This window comes from Selaginella moellendorffii, unplaced genomic scaffold (genome assembly GCF_000143415.4).
Source record: "Selaginella moellendorffii unplaced genomic scaffold, v1.0 SELMOscaffold_14, whole genome shotgun sequence".
NCBI classification, from domain to species: Eukaryota; Viridiplantae; Streptophyta; class Lycopodiopsida; order Selaginellales; family Selaginellaceae; genus Selaginella; species Selaginella moellendorffii.
The window spans coordinates 2099489-2115247 of NW_003314275.1; positions in this window are offsets into that span (position 1 = coordinate 2099489).

Here is a 15759-nt window from a genome sequence, read left to right on the forward strand (position 1 = left end):
GACATGTACATGCGAGAGGATCTCTAGATGTGGCAAGGCTTGTGATAGCTTGCCACAAAATTAATGCGTAAGTACCTCTCTGTAAGCGACTAAATTTTCCATTCTACTTTAGTCACTTAACCACACCTCCGACCATTTGGAGGAGTCTCATTCACAACCTCCATAAGTCCAACTCAGGACTTGGGGGCTTGCTAGCCCCGAGAATGGCATCCATGCCACTCAACCTTAGCACTTGGTCCAAGTGCTCCACGTGTCCGATCCCATGATCGACACCCCAAGGTACCACCAACGTATCGGCCCGTTACGCTAAGGCCATGCCCAATTACCTTGGTCACACTGGTGGTCCCACACCACCTGCATTCCAATCCCGTCTCTCAAAGACTGGGTCATCCGTCCATGAGGGATCGTCCCAGATCCACTCCTTAACATCCTTAGGATGCCTACAGACATGGGGAATAGCCTTCCCCAATATCTCTGTTCCGGTCCCCACCAAGTCCCTTTCTGTCCTTGGCTGTGTTCGCCAACACTGCCACTGGATCAAGGCCCACCGGCCCGACCACTAAGTCCCACTATCCTCTAGGACTTCCTCACTGTGTGATTGTGTCCTTGGTCACCACACCGGAGGGCTACCCCTCTTCCTTTCCACCGTCTGGGACTTTGGGACACCATTTCGGAACACCGTGGCCTTACGCGAGCCACCTGGGTACTCTCCCCACCTTTCGCCTTTAGGTGCTCTAGCCATGGGCTTAGAGCGAGGTTCCGTTGAGCCACGACAGGTATCCAAGTAGGTAGTGCCACCCACACTTGGACTGGGAGCATTGGCCAGTCGATCTCCCGGGGGAACTAGAGCCGGCTCTTGAACACTTCACCAAGCTACCCCGCTTGTCGGTCCGTGTTCACTCTAGTCTTGGACTTCCCAGTGGGCAGCTCATCAGCCTTTCCTGGCCAAACTGGCTCCACTGCAGTCCTCCCCCTACTATACTTTTGGAGCTCACCAAACCCCCCAGGGTCTGGGAGACGAACGCTTTGGGCTTTCACCCTCTCAGGCTTCGAACTCGGACTCGGACTCGGACTCGGACTCGGACTCTGACTCGGACTCGGACTCGGACTCGGACTCGGATTCGGACTCGGACTCAGCCTCGGCCTCGGCCTCGGTCTCAGTCTCGGTCCCGATCTCGGTCTCGGTCTCGGTCCCGGTCTCGGTCTTGGTCCCGGTCTCGACTTCGGACTCCATCTCGGGTCCATCTCAGACTCCATCTCGGACTCCATCTCGGGTCCATCTCGGACTCCATTTCGGACTCCATCTCGGGTCCATCTCGGGTCCATCTTGGACTCCATCTCGGACTCCACTTCGGACTCCATATCGGACTCCACTTCGGGTCCATCTCGGACTCCACTTCGGGTCCATCTCGGACTCCAACTCGGGTCCGCCTCGGACTCCATCTCGGACTCCATCTCGGGTCCATCTCGGACTCCATCTCGGACTCCACTTCGGACTCCATATCGGACTCCACTTCGGGTCCATCTCGGACTCCACTTCGGGTCCATCTCGGACTCCAACTCGGGTCCGCCTCGGACTCCATCTCGGACACTTCCATGTGTCATGTGTTGGTCCTTTTTGGGTCCCTTTTTGAAGCCTCGCTTATTGCTCTCTTTGTGCTTGTTCCTCGAGCACTTCGTTAGGAGTTCCACTCCCGCTCTCGACCTTTCAAGTCGGAGCTTTTAGTCCAAACGTGTTACGCTCGTTTGGTTTTTTCTTCGGTCACTACCACGTGGCACCCTTCTAGCTCCACTTTGGGGCCTAGGGATTTTGTGTCTCACACTCTCCTTCTTCAATCACTTTTAACAATTTGTGTTTTGCAGACTGGGACAGTTTGTAGTGCAGAAACAAAGCCTAGTACATGATATCGAGCAGATCCGGTTTCTTGCCAATCTCGACAAGGATGCAGTCTGCAGCCACTATAGTGATGATTTAGCATCACTTATTCGACATCAACGAGGTCGTCAGGATGCCAATAGATGGTACAAGAATTCAGTGGCTTTTATGACAGCTGTGTGGAGTAAAGTATGTTCTTTTAAGTATACTTCTTATCATAGAATGTTTGTGTTGTCTTCAGCCATTGGTGAAGGTTAAGCAAGATGCATATGCACAGTCGCATCAAGCTGAAAATGATCAAGAACTCTCAGAGCATTTAGCTGCAATTGACAAGAAAATCAACAGCACAAAGAAAACAAAGGTAAAGAAATTACTTAGTGTGGCTGACCCTCGACGCCCAAAGGAGTGGTTCGATATTATAATAGAGATTGCTTATCATGAAAGTAAGTATTGTTTGTATTTACATGAAGGTTCTCACAAAAGTTATTTTTTAGTGGGCAAGATTCCAGATGAGATTATTTACAACATCTCAAAGTCAAAACTTACATATGAGGAACAGATACACATTCTGAACGACCTCAATAGCAGACTCAGGGAAGGAGAAAAAGGTTTGGACAGTATGATGAAGACTGTGATGAGGAGGACCGTCTACATTTCACAAACTGTATACGAAGGGGAGATGTTTTTAGTGCCTTTCATAGGGGATGATCCTGAGCAACTTCCATTTAAGGACTTCGTCACCATTGAGCTTACAAAACTTGGAGAGGACTGGCTGCCAAAGAAGGCCACAAGCACGACTCCATTTGATAAACAACTTAGCCAACCTTACTTCATGCGTCGAGCGGCTTTCAGGTAACATACAATTTCTCAACTATACTCAATTGTTTATATTTTATTATAGGTATCTCCAATATAGAGGCGTTCCTCTCGAAACACCGGTATGCACACGCCTCTTGAGGCATGGTGTGAGAGATGGAGGCATGTACTCGACAACAATGAAGTTTCTAACAGCAATAAAGCACGCTTGTCCTTGGGAATTGGAGATGCCAGATTATGAACCAACCCACCATGAGGCTGCAAGAGGCAACAATGATGACAAAGATGATGGCCATGAGAATGTCAACCCTGTTGGTGCCAATGGCGAGCAAAGCAAAGATGGCGGTGAGAACGAGATTCTTCGAGACGAAGTCGAACAAGAGAACCAGAACATCCAAGAAGTTCTACCTCGACGAAAGCGAGCAAATCCACATCTGGAGGAATTAGTCAACAGTGATAATGATCATCCAAGACGTCCCCGTAACCGAGGAACTTCTCGAGGTATATTTCTTTTTATTCTCTCCTTTTCTTAGTTCCTCAAAATGGTTGCAGCAAAAACTGTCGGGAGTAACTTCATTCCAACTCGTCTTGATGCTCGAGAAGAGGACTTGGAGGAACTTACATCTACCACACGCCACATGACGGTATGTAAATTTTTCTTAAGTTCACATTTTATCTTTGTCTTCCCCCCCTAGATTCGCCTTGTATCTCTAGTGGCATTCCGTGGTGAAGTTGGGATCTTTATTGGCTCCTATAGTTCATTGATGGCATCTTTTGAGGAGGATGCTGAGAATATGGCTATCCGGCAAAAGTGGGAGCGCTTTTTTCAGAAGATCCATAGGCGACCACTCAAGAGCACAAACTTCATGCTCTTTGACATGCCAGATGGTCTTCCAGACGCTAATGGTGATGTCCCAAGCTGGAACAACCTGACTAAAGACCACTTGAAGGATGCATTCCTTTTGGCAGCAATTCTCCTTCACACAACCGGTCAAGTTGCCTTCATTCTCCCGAATGACCCCCATTGGATGTCTTGCCTTATGAGGTATGCAAGTCGAGTCAACTTCAAGAGGTTCTCTTCTGGATGCATCATGGATAGTGTTGGGGTCGAGACCAAAGGTGTCCTAGGCATGCTAGAGAAGGTAAGAAATCATTTTCTGTTTTGGTTGTCTCTAAAGTTTTATTATTCAGGTTATGATGTGGACCTACCATGTGTTTTGCAAAAAAGAAAATGACGGTTTTCGTGATAGCGAGCATGCTGCAAGGGTTTTGCCAGGGTATGATAGCTTTACTGACATCATACCAAATCTCATAGACGACGACATCCGCAACACATTGTCTAGGTATCAGTTCCAATCTCCATTGGCGATGCATGTCCTATTTGAGCTTTATTGCCCAACTAGAGGTGTTGTCATCGATTGCACAGCAGGTAGTGGTTCGATGGTCGAAGCAGCACGTGACTCTGGTAGATTGGTGTTTGCGATTGAAGAATATGAGTTCTTCAAACGCCGTCTTCGAGGTTTTCATCCTTCTCTATCAGTTGCTTCTAGGAGGTAATTTATGATGTTTTAAAAACTTATAAATAATATATATTTAGTTTTCTAGAAGTCTTCCTAGGTATGCATGGCACATCATATGCAATGTGTAAATTGAGGAGTGGTATGAAAAATCTATTTATTAATGATACATTAAAAGACAATTGAATGCAATGAGAAAGATGTGTCACATGTCAATGTGATAATGATTGTGACACTGACAGTGTCAGTGTAGCAGATAGCGACAGTGATAGTGTCAGTGACAGAGATGACAAAGTTACAATGTCAGTCTGTCAAATTTCATAATTACTAGTATTATCAGTTTATTATCTATAGGTAATACAATTTTGTTAATAAAAAAAAGGCGAGAGGGGGGGGGGGGGGGGGATGAATAATATCATAGTGTAAGAATTATTAGTGGCTGGAATTTTCAGTAGGATGGCCTAAAAATACCATATTCAGCACTTGTGGATGTAGAATTTACTAACGGAATATTGTTCCTCACCATGAAATGATAATGATTGTATGTTCTTAACTCTTTCTTGATTTTCTTATACATCCATTTATGCACACCTTCCACACTAGTTCTTGGGCAGTTGTGACAGTGTTCTAGAAAAGTTTCTAGACCCATACAGCCTTCCATTTTATCTAAATAAAAGTAGCAGATGGGACACTGGAGATAATATGTGTTCATTCTTTCAAAAGTTTCAACCATATCGGAAGCAAGATCTTGAAGAAACATCTGGCATTGCTCTTGAAGCACATGAGGCAATCCATCTTTAATAGCAACATCTAGAACATTATCTAGAAGAGGGATCTCTTGTTCAGTCACACTTGGGGCTACAAAAGAAAAAGCCTCACAACGATTGATGTATGGAGGGAAGGGTGGAATGTTGGTAGAAGTTAGAGATGGAGGTGGAGACTCATATGAAATGCATGGGGGCCAAGTGCGAGTAGTAATAGCATTTTCCCTAGCCATTCCTACACTCTAAACAAATTGAAATTTCAATGTTGAAAGCATCCCTTGTTGGTATTTATACTAAGAAAAGATCTAGGGGTTTTTGAAAGTTTAAATTGTCAGTCTCAAAAATGGGACTTCAGAATTATAACAGTGTCAGAACCACTTGTATATATAATAATATCTTTATACATGCTAGAATAATATCATTCTCGAAAATATAAGATTCTCCACTTTACTCATAAAGAATTAACCTTTTGAAAAAACTATGCATAACTTTCACATTACATTAAAGGGTGGCCTAAATATCCCATATTCAACACTTACTGATGCAGTGTTCACCAATGGAATATTGTTCTCCACCATGAAATTATAATAGCTGTGTGTTTTTAATTCTTTCTTGATTTTCTTATACATCCACGCGTGCACACCTTCCAAACCCGCTCTTGGGCATTTGCGACAATGCTCAATAAAATTTACCAAACCCATGCAACCATTTGTCTTGTTTAAATAAAAGTTTCATATAAGACACTGAAGATAATATGTATCTACATTAAGCTCCGCTGCCATATCTGGAGCAAGATTTTGAAGAAAATATTGATATCGCTCTTGAAGCATTGGAGGCAATCCAACTTTTTTAACAACATCATAAGGAAGGAGTTTTTGTTCAGTTGCACTCAAGGTCGCAAATGGAAGAGCCTCACAACAGCCCTCAAAATGAAAAAGAGGATTGTTGCGTAGAGGTGAAGGTGGATTATTGGTTGAGATTGAAGATGGAGGTGGAGACTCATATGAGAGGCCTTCGGGACCAAAAGTAAACTTCTTCCTAACCATTGCAACACACAAGAAGAATTAAACTTCCTAGAAATAAGAATTCTTTTATTAATATACTATATTTCAATCTCAGGAATGATGTTTTATTATGACATGACACTATAGTGAATGATAATTGTCAGTCTTAGTAATTACAACCTACTATGAGAAACAAGTGGCTATAGGGTTTCAGAAGCTAAAAACTAGCATATAATTAATATGTAGCCTTATTTTATATAGTTGGCCTGCCATATATAATAATAGCGAATATACACAGGCACGCAAGTATGCATTTTTGCAAGATTACCTTTCAATCCCAAAATCATATATAGATTTAATTCTTTGATTTGTCTACATCATATATCTTTGCAAAGACAAAACATATCAAAAGGAATAAGATATATATAAAAAACTTACATTTTTTTATAATATTTTAGTGGATTACAAAAGCCATTGAAAGGTTTATAGAGTGGATTTATTAATGCTTTCCGCTGTATTGTCCATTTCTTCTTTTCTCTTGCTCTGGATTGTTGTTTCGGAAGTAACAGGAGCATTTTTATCAATAGTGACAGTGGTTTCCACATTCCCGGATGGGTAATAAGGACCAGACATGTAATATGAAGATTGTGGTAGTGAAACAAAATTCACATTCTCACATTTCTGTATGCTAGAACTACTTACAGATTTTTTGTCTTCCTTGCTTCCCATTTTTGTAAACCCTAAAGAATGAACAAGTGAATCAGTGTTTCGAATTATTTATATATTTCTGGTCAATTGTTGAAATGTACAATAGAAATTTTCCAGTTCATTCGAACTTCAATATTCCCATTTTATTTGGGACCAATAAAGCCCAAAAATTTCTATGGGTTCAGACGAACTTCTAATTCTAGAAATTGTATAAACTGCATTAGAAAGATTCAAAAAATAAAAATCTCTCTGAACCATTGATACTTAAACTCATAAATTTCAAGTTCACCAAAGAATAACATTTTTCTGACTTAATATTTCCTTATAAAACTTATGGTTGACTTTGTTGACTAGCATTGACTTGAGCTGAATTGAGCTCAACTCATGAACTTAACTCAACTTTGGACCATCCTCGGGAGGTTGAGATCAAGAATAATAAAGTCAAACCATCAACTGCTAGGCAAAAGCTACTATGTCAACAAACAGGAAACCAGCCAGGAAAGAAGCAAGTATTGAGCCCAATGGAAATGAGCCCATGTGAGACTTTAATGGATTAACTCCCAAAGTTTCTTATTTATAACTTTCAAGAAAAATTATGGCAAGTCTTTTAAAATAAATATGGAATGGAAAATATTTGGTAGAATCTCCCATGTTTACTCCCCCTGGCCTAATACAACATACCCATCACATGGCCATCTCACACATGTGAATAGCATGCACATAATATCTATATATATATAAAGTGATAGTGGGGAGGCCTGCCGGCTGTTGGATCCTAGGCCCAAGCCAAGCTCAGTATCCATGGTTGTGGGAAAAATCATGTTGATGTTTGGATGGCCAATCAATAATGGGCATGTTACCTGGAAGAGAAGAAGCTCATTGAGTGTTGTGGGTGAAAGCCAAAGATTAGAAAAGACATGCATTGGTCTAGGAATCACATTGCACCCAGGACAGGAGAAATCTACCCACTACCTTTGATCCATTCCCAATAACATGTACTCTTAGCATTGTCAAGTGGTGATGAAGGATGATTGTGATGAGAATTAGCATTGGGCTCACACCAGGGTTGCCCGCAATTATTTGGAACCATGCTGCATCACAACCCGATGCTTTTACTTCTGGAATTGGCTAGCACTAGAATTACTCTAGAGCTTCCAAGATCAATTGAGACCAAGAAAGTAAGTCAGCTGTTGACACTGGGCATAATTTTCTTTTTTTCTTGCAGTTTTAGTGTGACCATCAAGAGGAAGAAACTTTGTGCCAATTGTAAGTGTCAAGAGCTAGAATGCTGGGAGAAGGTGTCTTGATGGGCTGGCCACACAATCAATAATGACAGCTTCTAATTTAGCCTTCAATCACAACAATCTAGCCTTTTATGTGTTATGGACATTTCATATGTGTTTATTTGAGTTTGTGGACACTATCAACCAGCAGAGCTGGAGCCAAAGCTAACCTTCAATGCAGCCAGAATCATTAGAGAGTTTGCAATCCTTATTCTTCCGCATGAAAGAACAAGCCCAATGTGAGTTTTTGAAGTTATAGCTTGCAAACTCCATCCACTTCTCATGGCTGGGGATGGTCTAAATTTGAATTGAGCTCAATTTAGTTTAAGTCAATGCTGGTCAACATAGTCAACTTTAAGTTTTATAAGGAAATGTCAAGTCAGAAAAATGTTATTCTTTGGTAAACTTGAGATTCATGAATTTAATTGTCAATGGTTTAGAGAAATTTCTATTTTTTGAATCTTTCTAATGCAACTTATACAAAAAAATACTGATTGAGTAGTTTCTAAAATTAAAAGTTTGTTTGAAACCATAGAAATTTTTGGGCCTTTTTGGTCCCAAATAAAAATGGGAATATTGAAGTCCAAACGAGCCTGAAATTTCTATTGTACATTTCAATATTTTGGCATTTCAACAATTAACTAGAAATATATAAATAATTCAAAACACTGATTCACTCATTTATTCTTTAGGGTTTACAAATATGGGAAGCAAGGAAGACAAAAAATCTGTGAATAATTCTAGCATACAGAAATGTGAGAATGTTAATTTTGTTTTACTACTACAATTTTTATATTACACTCTTAGTCCTTATTACCCATCTGGAAATGTGGAAACCATTATTACTATTAATAAAAATGCTTCTATTACTTCAATCTAGAGAAAGAGAAACGAAGAAATGGATAGCACAACAGAAAGCACTAATAAATCCACTTCATAAAGCTTTTTATGGCTTTTATAATCCACTAAAATATTATAAAGAAAACTAAGTTTTTTATATATATCCTATAAGTGTACATAGTATATATGATGTGAATGAATAAAAAAGTTAAATCTATATATGTTTTTGAGATTGAAAGGTAATCTTGCAAAAAGGTGTGTTTGTGTGTCTACATGTATTTGCCATTATTATATATGGTAGACTAGCTATATAAAATAAGGCTATATATTAATTATATGCTAGTTTTTAACTTCTTATAGCCACTTGTCTTCAATAATAAGTTGTAATTACTGAGAATGACAATTATGATTTAATATATTGCCACGTCATAATAAAATGTCATTCTTGAGATTGAAATATAGTATATTAATTAGAGAATTTTTATTTTTGGAAAGTTTAATTCTTCTTGTGTGTTGCAATGGTTTGGAAGAAATTTAGTTTTGGTCCTATAGGCCTTTCATATGAGTATCCACCTCTATCTCTAAGCTCAATCAATAATTCACTTTCACCTTTATACAATAATCCTCCTGTTGTGAGGCTTTTTCATTTGCGACCTCGAGTGTAATTGAATAAGAGTTCCTTCCTTATGATGTTAAAAGAGTTAAATTAGCTTCAATGCTCCAAGAGTGATATCAATATTTTCTTTAAGATTTTGCTCCAAATATGGCATGAAAGCTTGATATAGATATATATTACCGGTGTCCTATATGCTACTTTTATTTGAACAAGACAAATGGTTGTATAGGTTTGGTAAATTTTATTGAGCATTATCGCAAATGCCCAAAAGTGGGTTTGGAAGATGTGCACGTGTGGATATATAAGAAAATCAAGAAAGAATTAAAGACATACAGCTATTATGGATTTATGGTGAAAAATAATATTCCATTAGTGAACATTGCATTAGTAAATGCTGAATATAGGATATTTAAGCCACCCTTTAATATAATGTGAAAGTCATACACAGTTTCTTAAAAAATTTAGTTCATTATGAGTAAAGTGGAGAATCTTATATTTTTGAGAATGATAGTATTTTAGTATGTATAAAGACATTATCATATATACAAGTGGTTCTAACACTATTATAATTCTGAAGTCCCATTTTTGAAACTGAAAATTTAAACTTTCAAGAACCTTTAGATCTTTGTTTAGTATAAATACTAATAAAGCATGCTTTCAACATTGAAAATTTAGTTTGTTTAGAGTGTAAGAATGGCTAGGGAGAATGTTGTTGCTACTCACACTTGGCCTCCATGCATTTCATATGAATCTCCACATCCATTTCTAACTTCTACCAACATTCCAACTTTCCCTCCACACAATAATCGTTATGAGGCTTTTCCTTTCATAACCTTAAGTGACTAAATAAGAGATCCCTCTTTCAGATAATATTTTAAATATTACTACTAAAGATGGATTGCCTCATGTGCTTTAGGATTAATGCTAGATGTTTTTTCAAAATCTTGCTCTAAATATGTCCCATATGCTACTTTTATTTGGATAAGACAGAAGGCTACATGAGTCTAGAAAATTTTCTAGAACACTGTCACAACTACCCAATATAGAATAAAATTTAGAGTTCAATGAATATTTAAGAATAATAGGAATAACATATTAGCAATATAAATCAATAATAAGATCCATATTAACAAATAGAAAAATGTATTATAAATGAAAACCAAAAGATATAAACACAAATACTTTTAATGACAAATTATCAAAATTATGACAATATGTAATTTAAATGTATTATCACACCTTCTTTGACAATACTAAAGGTATTAGGAGTTAAACTTTTGTATATCTTGAGCATAGTATTGTCAAGTATTTTACTCGGTAATTTGTCGAGCTGTTTGAGCAATTTTGTTAAATTTATCATTCACTGGCTTAGTAAGACATACAAGATAGTTTAGTTATTGCTTTTCTTATACTTTTGCTTAGTTACACAGATTGAGGATCAACTAACTTCCATTTAGGTCTATAAGTAAAATGTATCTTCTAATATATGTAGTAGATAGCTAGTAAACATTCTTATTTTGTCTACCCCATTCAACTTCTATTAAGATAGTGGAGGGTCATCAATCCTTAATCTCTCCACTTAAGTGCACAGGAGGTCCTTTACTTTCTATCTGTGTTTAGTGTGGTTAAGATTAATTTAATGTAAGGTCTTTGGCACATGATAGCTAATTCCAGAGTAGCTTGTCTGTTTCACAGTGGGTCTTACCCTTTAGACAAACTAGATCAACACTAAAGACTAATTTGAATAGGGTGTTGAGACCACTTTGTAAAATTACTCTATGGAATAAAAAAAATTGTCTAGAGTATGATAGTTTATTTTAGATTAATTTACTTGTGGATGACATTATATAGCCTTTTAATCATGTGATAGCTAATTTGTGGAAGATTTTGCTTCAAATTTAAACAAAAATTTCTTTTCAAAGTAAATTTCTTTCTAGCCTCTTCATTAACAGGCAATTCTAGTCAATAAAAGTCTTTGCTCAAGCTTGTATGACAGATTTTTAAGCTTTTCATAATCTTAAAATTTCTAAGAGTGTCTAAGGCCATTTAACCTTTTTAGACAAAATCCCTTTTATAATTAATTCACCTATGTGTATTGGGTGTAGAGTAGTTTAAACGGTTCAAATAGTTAGAGCGGTTTGTGATAATTATTTTTGAATTTTCAACTTGTGAGTCTTATTTAAGTCTTATAGGCTCTTGCAATATGTGTAAAAGACAAACTCGGGACAAGTCTACTTTCAAACTGTGTTTGAGTAATTATCCAAGCTAAAGAACCTTGGATCAAAGCCTTGAGATAACATAATGTTTTAATTATGATTTTGCCTCTATTAAAGCCTTATAAGATTTGGGTGAATAATTCCCCAATTTATTCTTCACTAAGGTAGCCACTCTAGCTCTCTTTAAGCTGGAGTTAAAGACAAAAGTTACAAATTCCCAATTTTCCTACTTGTGTTTGCTTAGAAAAATTGTGACACAATGTTGAAATATGTGTCCTTTAAAAACACAAGTGAGAACTTATTTAGAAGGAAAGAATTTTAGAGTAGTTAATTGTGTTTTTTACATCAAACAAACTCCATTCTTTTTTCTTTTGGATTTTCTCAAGAAATTACTAACAAAACAATTTGAACTTGAGTTTCTTGACAATGTATGTGTAAGGTCCTGAGTTTGGACTTCCCGGGAGGTCACCCAGCCCAGTACTATTCAAACCCAAGGACGCTTAACCCCAACTATCCCAAGACCCTTAACCGATTGGAAAAGGGGGTGCACTCTTATTCATGGGCCCTTTCCCTCTATATTTGAACCCCTATGGATCGTCTCTCGAGTCGTTCCCTTTGGTTGCTTACAATCCACCACGCTTCCCTGCAAGTTCACGCCCTCGTGAACGGAAGCTGAGAGCCGCAACTCTCCCGAGAGCCCCGCTCTCTTGACACCCTACCCCTCGGGTCGAGCCCAGCGGGAGCAAACTAGACCAGCCAGATGTCAATTAACATGTGGTGCGATTCCCTTAGCCAACCAATAGAGTCGGACCCACATGTGGTGCGATTCCCTTAGCCAACCAATAGAGTCGGACCCAAGACCCCTCTGATACCAAATGTAAGGTCCTGAGTTTGGACTTCCCGGGAGGTCACCCAGCCCAGTACTATTCAAACCCAAGGACGCTTAACCCCAACTATCCTAAGACCCTTAACCGATTGGAAAAGGGGGTGCACTCTTATTCATGGGCCCTTTCCCTCTATATTTGAACCCCTATGGATCGTCTCTCGAGTCGTTCCCTTTGGTTGCTTACAGTATGCTGAACTCCAATTTCAAACTTGTTCTATGCTTTATGGCTTTAGTAATGGTTAAAAAATTATTTTTTTTGCATTGTCTAGGCATTAAGCCATTGCAATTGCAAAAAGAGCTTCTTCATTCAGTATTGTTTAGGCTCAAGGCCTCTACAATCATTAAAAAGATCTATTTGTGATTCCTAGTGCTAGGCACGTTTGGAATTCACAAGTGATTTTCTCCTGACTGTTTTTTAAACTAACAAGTGATAACTTATCCCATCGTGGTCGCCAAAAGTGAGTAAAGTTTTTTCTGTCTGTACTTGCATTCTTGCCCCTGCCTGCAAAATAGTGACAAATAAATAAAAATAACAATATAGAAAAAGAAGAGAAGAAAAAAAAAAATTGAGAAGATAATAAGAATTGAATAGAACTTAACTTTGAACCCCAAAGAAATGAGTAAGGATAAGTATATATCACTCTCTCAACTCTACTTTGCACAAATGGTTATAGATAGGAAAAAAGATAGTTAATTCAATGCAAATGAATATAATAGTGAGTGGGGGTTGTTTTCCCGCATATCTAAGTGTTATTTATATACTACATGATTTTATAATTGTTCATAACTGCTTCTCGGCTAGGTCAGATCTTCCTTCTTTGGATGCCTTAGCTTAGGCATAACTCTATTTCACCTAAGGTTCATTCTTTTGTTTTTCCTAGGAAAATATACAAAATAAAACATTTACCTCTTCATCAATTGTGTGTTCTTAACTCTTTATTGATTTTCTTATATATCCATTTATGCATACCTTCCACATTAGTTGTTTGTAAGTACACAAAGTAAGTGAAACTTATATCTGTAAAGTTACTTATACAAAAAGAAAATTATATAAGGATTCCTCCTAAATAGAGGGCTAGTCTGCCTATTTAAGCTAGATGCAAATCCGAAGTATTATAACTTGCAAAATATTTACAAAATTTTATCTACTAAATAATTGCTATAATTTTATATAATGTTAGGCAAAAAAGCTATTGTAGGAACTTTAACTATCCATAATAAAGCTTAGATACTCATAGACAGAAATACACTTGTTAATTATTGAGCTAATAGATGAATCAATTCCAAATCTAGATTGATAAGTAATAAATTTTCCTGCTGCCAATGTGCCACTATCATATGGAAAACTTTACATGTTTGATGTATTTAAGGCTACAAATATTAAAAAGCAAAACCCATTCAATGCAAACTATGACCATAATTTGTTATTACAATTAGATCACTTGCTAAGAACAATAAACCCATATGCACAAGCTTTTCAAATAATGTATGATTTTGAATCACAAAAACAACATCACTCAATTAGCAATAGAACTCAAAAATATAGTGTTTACATGATTGTCAAAAGTGAAGGTATTAATCTACATTGTTATAATTTGCCATGGATTAATGATATTGTTGTTGTTTTCGCTACTAATGAGGGTGAGCCACCTCTTGACAAAGAAAGATCCATATAACTCACAGTAAAAAAAAATTCTATTCTCAATAAAAATTGTGATTTTATAGTTTATTCTTTACTTTTACCATTTGATGATAAAGGTTAGTATAAAAAAATCTATCAAATGTAACACTACTCTAGTATTATACATATCAAGTATCTCAATAAGATAGCATTAACAACTCTTTCCTTTATGATCAATTGCTACATGTTGGGAAACTCACCTAATAATTTATGGTTGATGCTTATGTAAAGGTTGAATCTAACAACCTTAATTTCTTCCACACTCATCAAAACACTTAAAAGTGGATTACTACATAGGTCTTATGGATTATGTTAGCAATATAATTGCTATTAATAATGTTGAACCTAGAAAAGTTATAATTTTTCCTTCTATATTTCCTGGTAACCCACGAGTAATGCAATAACATTATCAAGATGTTATTACTATTGTTACATATTTTGGAAAACTTAACTTATTCATTACATTTATATGCAACATAAAGTGGTATAAAATTATGCAAAACTTACAGTCGAATGAATCACCTAAGGATCAACCTCATCTTATTTCAAGAGTTTTCAACGTAAAACTTCCTATATGACATAAGTATCAAAAGAAGTTTTAGGAAGTGTATCATATATAATTATGTTATTGAATTCCAGAAAAAAGGTTTGCCTCATTGTCACTTCCTACTAATGTTATCAAGCGAAAGCAAGATAAGAAACCATGACTCAATTGATGAATTTATCACTGCACAATTATCACACCCACTACTAAAATCAGAATTGCATAACAAAATTATAAATCATATGATATACAATCTATAAATACTAGAAGCCCTTGCATGGAAAATAATAAATGCTCTAAGAATTATCTATAAGAATTTAATGCTAAAATCATTTATTATATTGATCGTTATCCTGATTACTACTGACCTAATAATGAACACACTTTTATATAAAATGGTTGTATAATTGATAATAGATGGGTTGTTCTTTATAATAAATACTTTTGTAAGAAATATAAAGCATACATTAATATAGAGATTTGCACATCTATTAAAAGTATTATATATTTATTTCAATATATATATAAAGGTTGTAACTTTAGAATTCCTAACTGCATCTAAAGAATAAAGGACTTTAAATTGAGATGAAATCTCAAGCTTTATTGATGATCAATATATTTTTGCTCCCAAAGCCATATGGCGTATGTTTAAGTTTCATATACATAATTTATCACTAACTATTATACACCTTTTAGTTCATTACCTAAATTTTAAAATTTTTATTTCATACAAGATCATGAACAAGTAGCACTAGAAAGAGCCACTCAAAATGGAACAATGCTTACACAATGTTCAATTTAAACATGCAAGACACTAATGCAATACATATATACTCAAATTCTGTTACACTATACATATAATAAATTCTTTTATAAATGGTAATTATGCCAACGAAAAGCTAAACTCATACCAAGGATGTATTTTATATCTCCTTTTAAAAATGAGTTATACTACTTACAACTTATATTACTTTATAAAAAAAATGTTGTATCATTTGAGGATATACA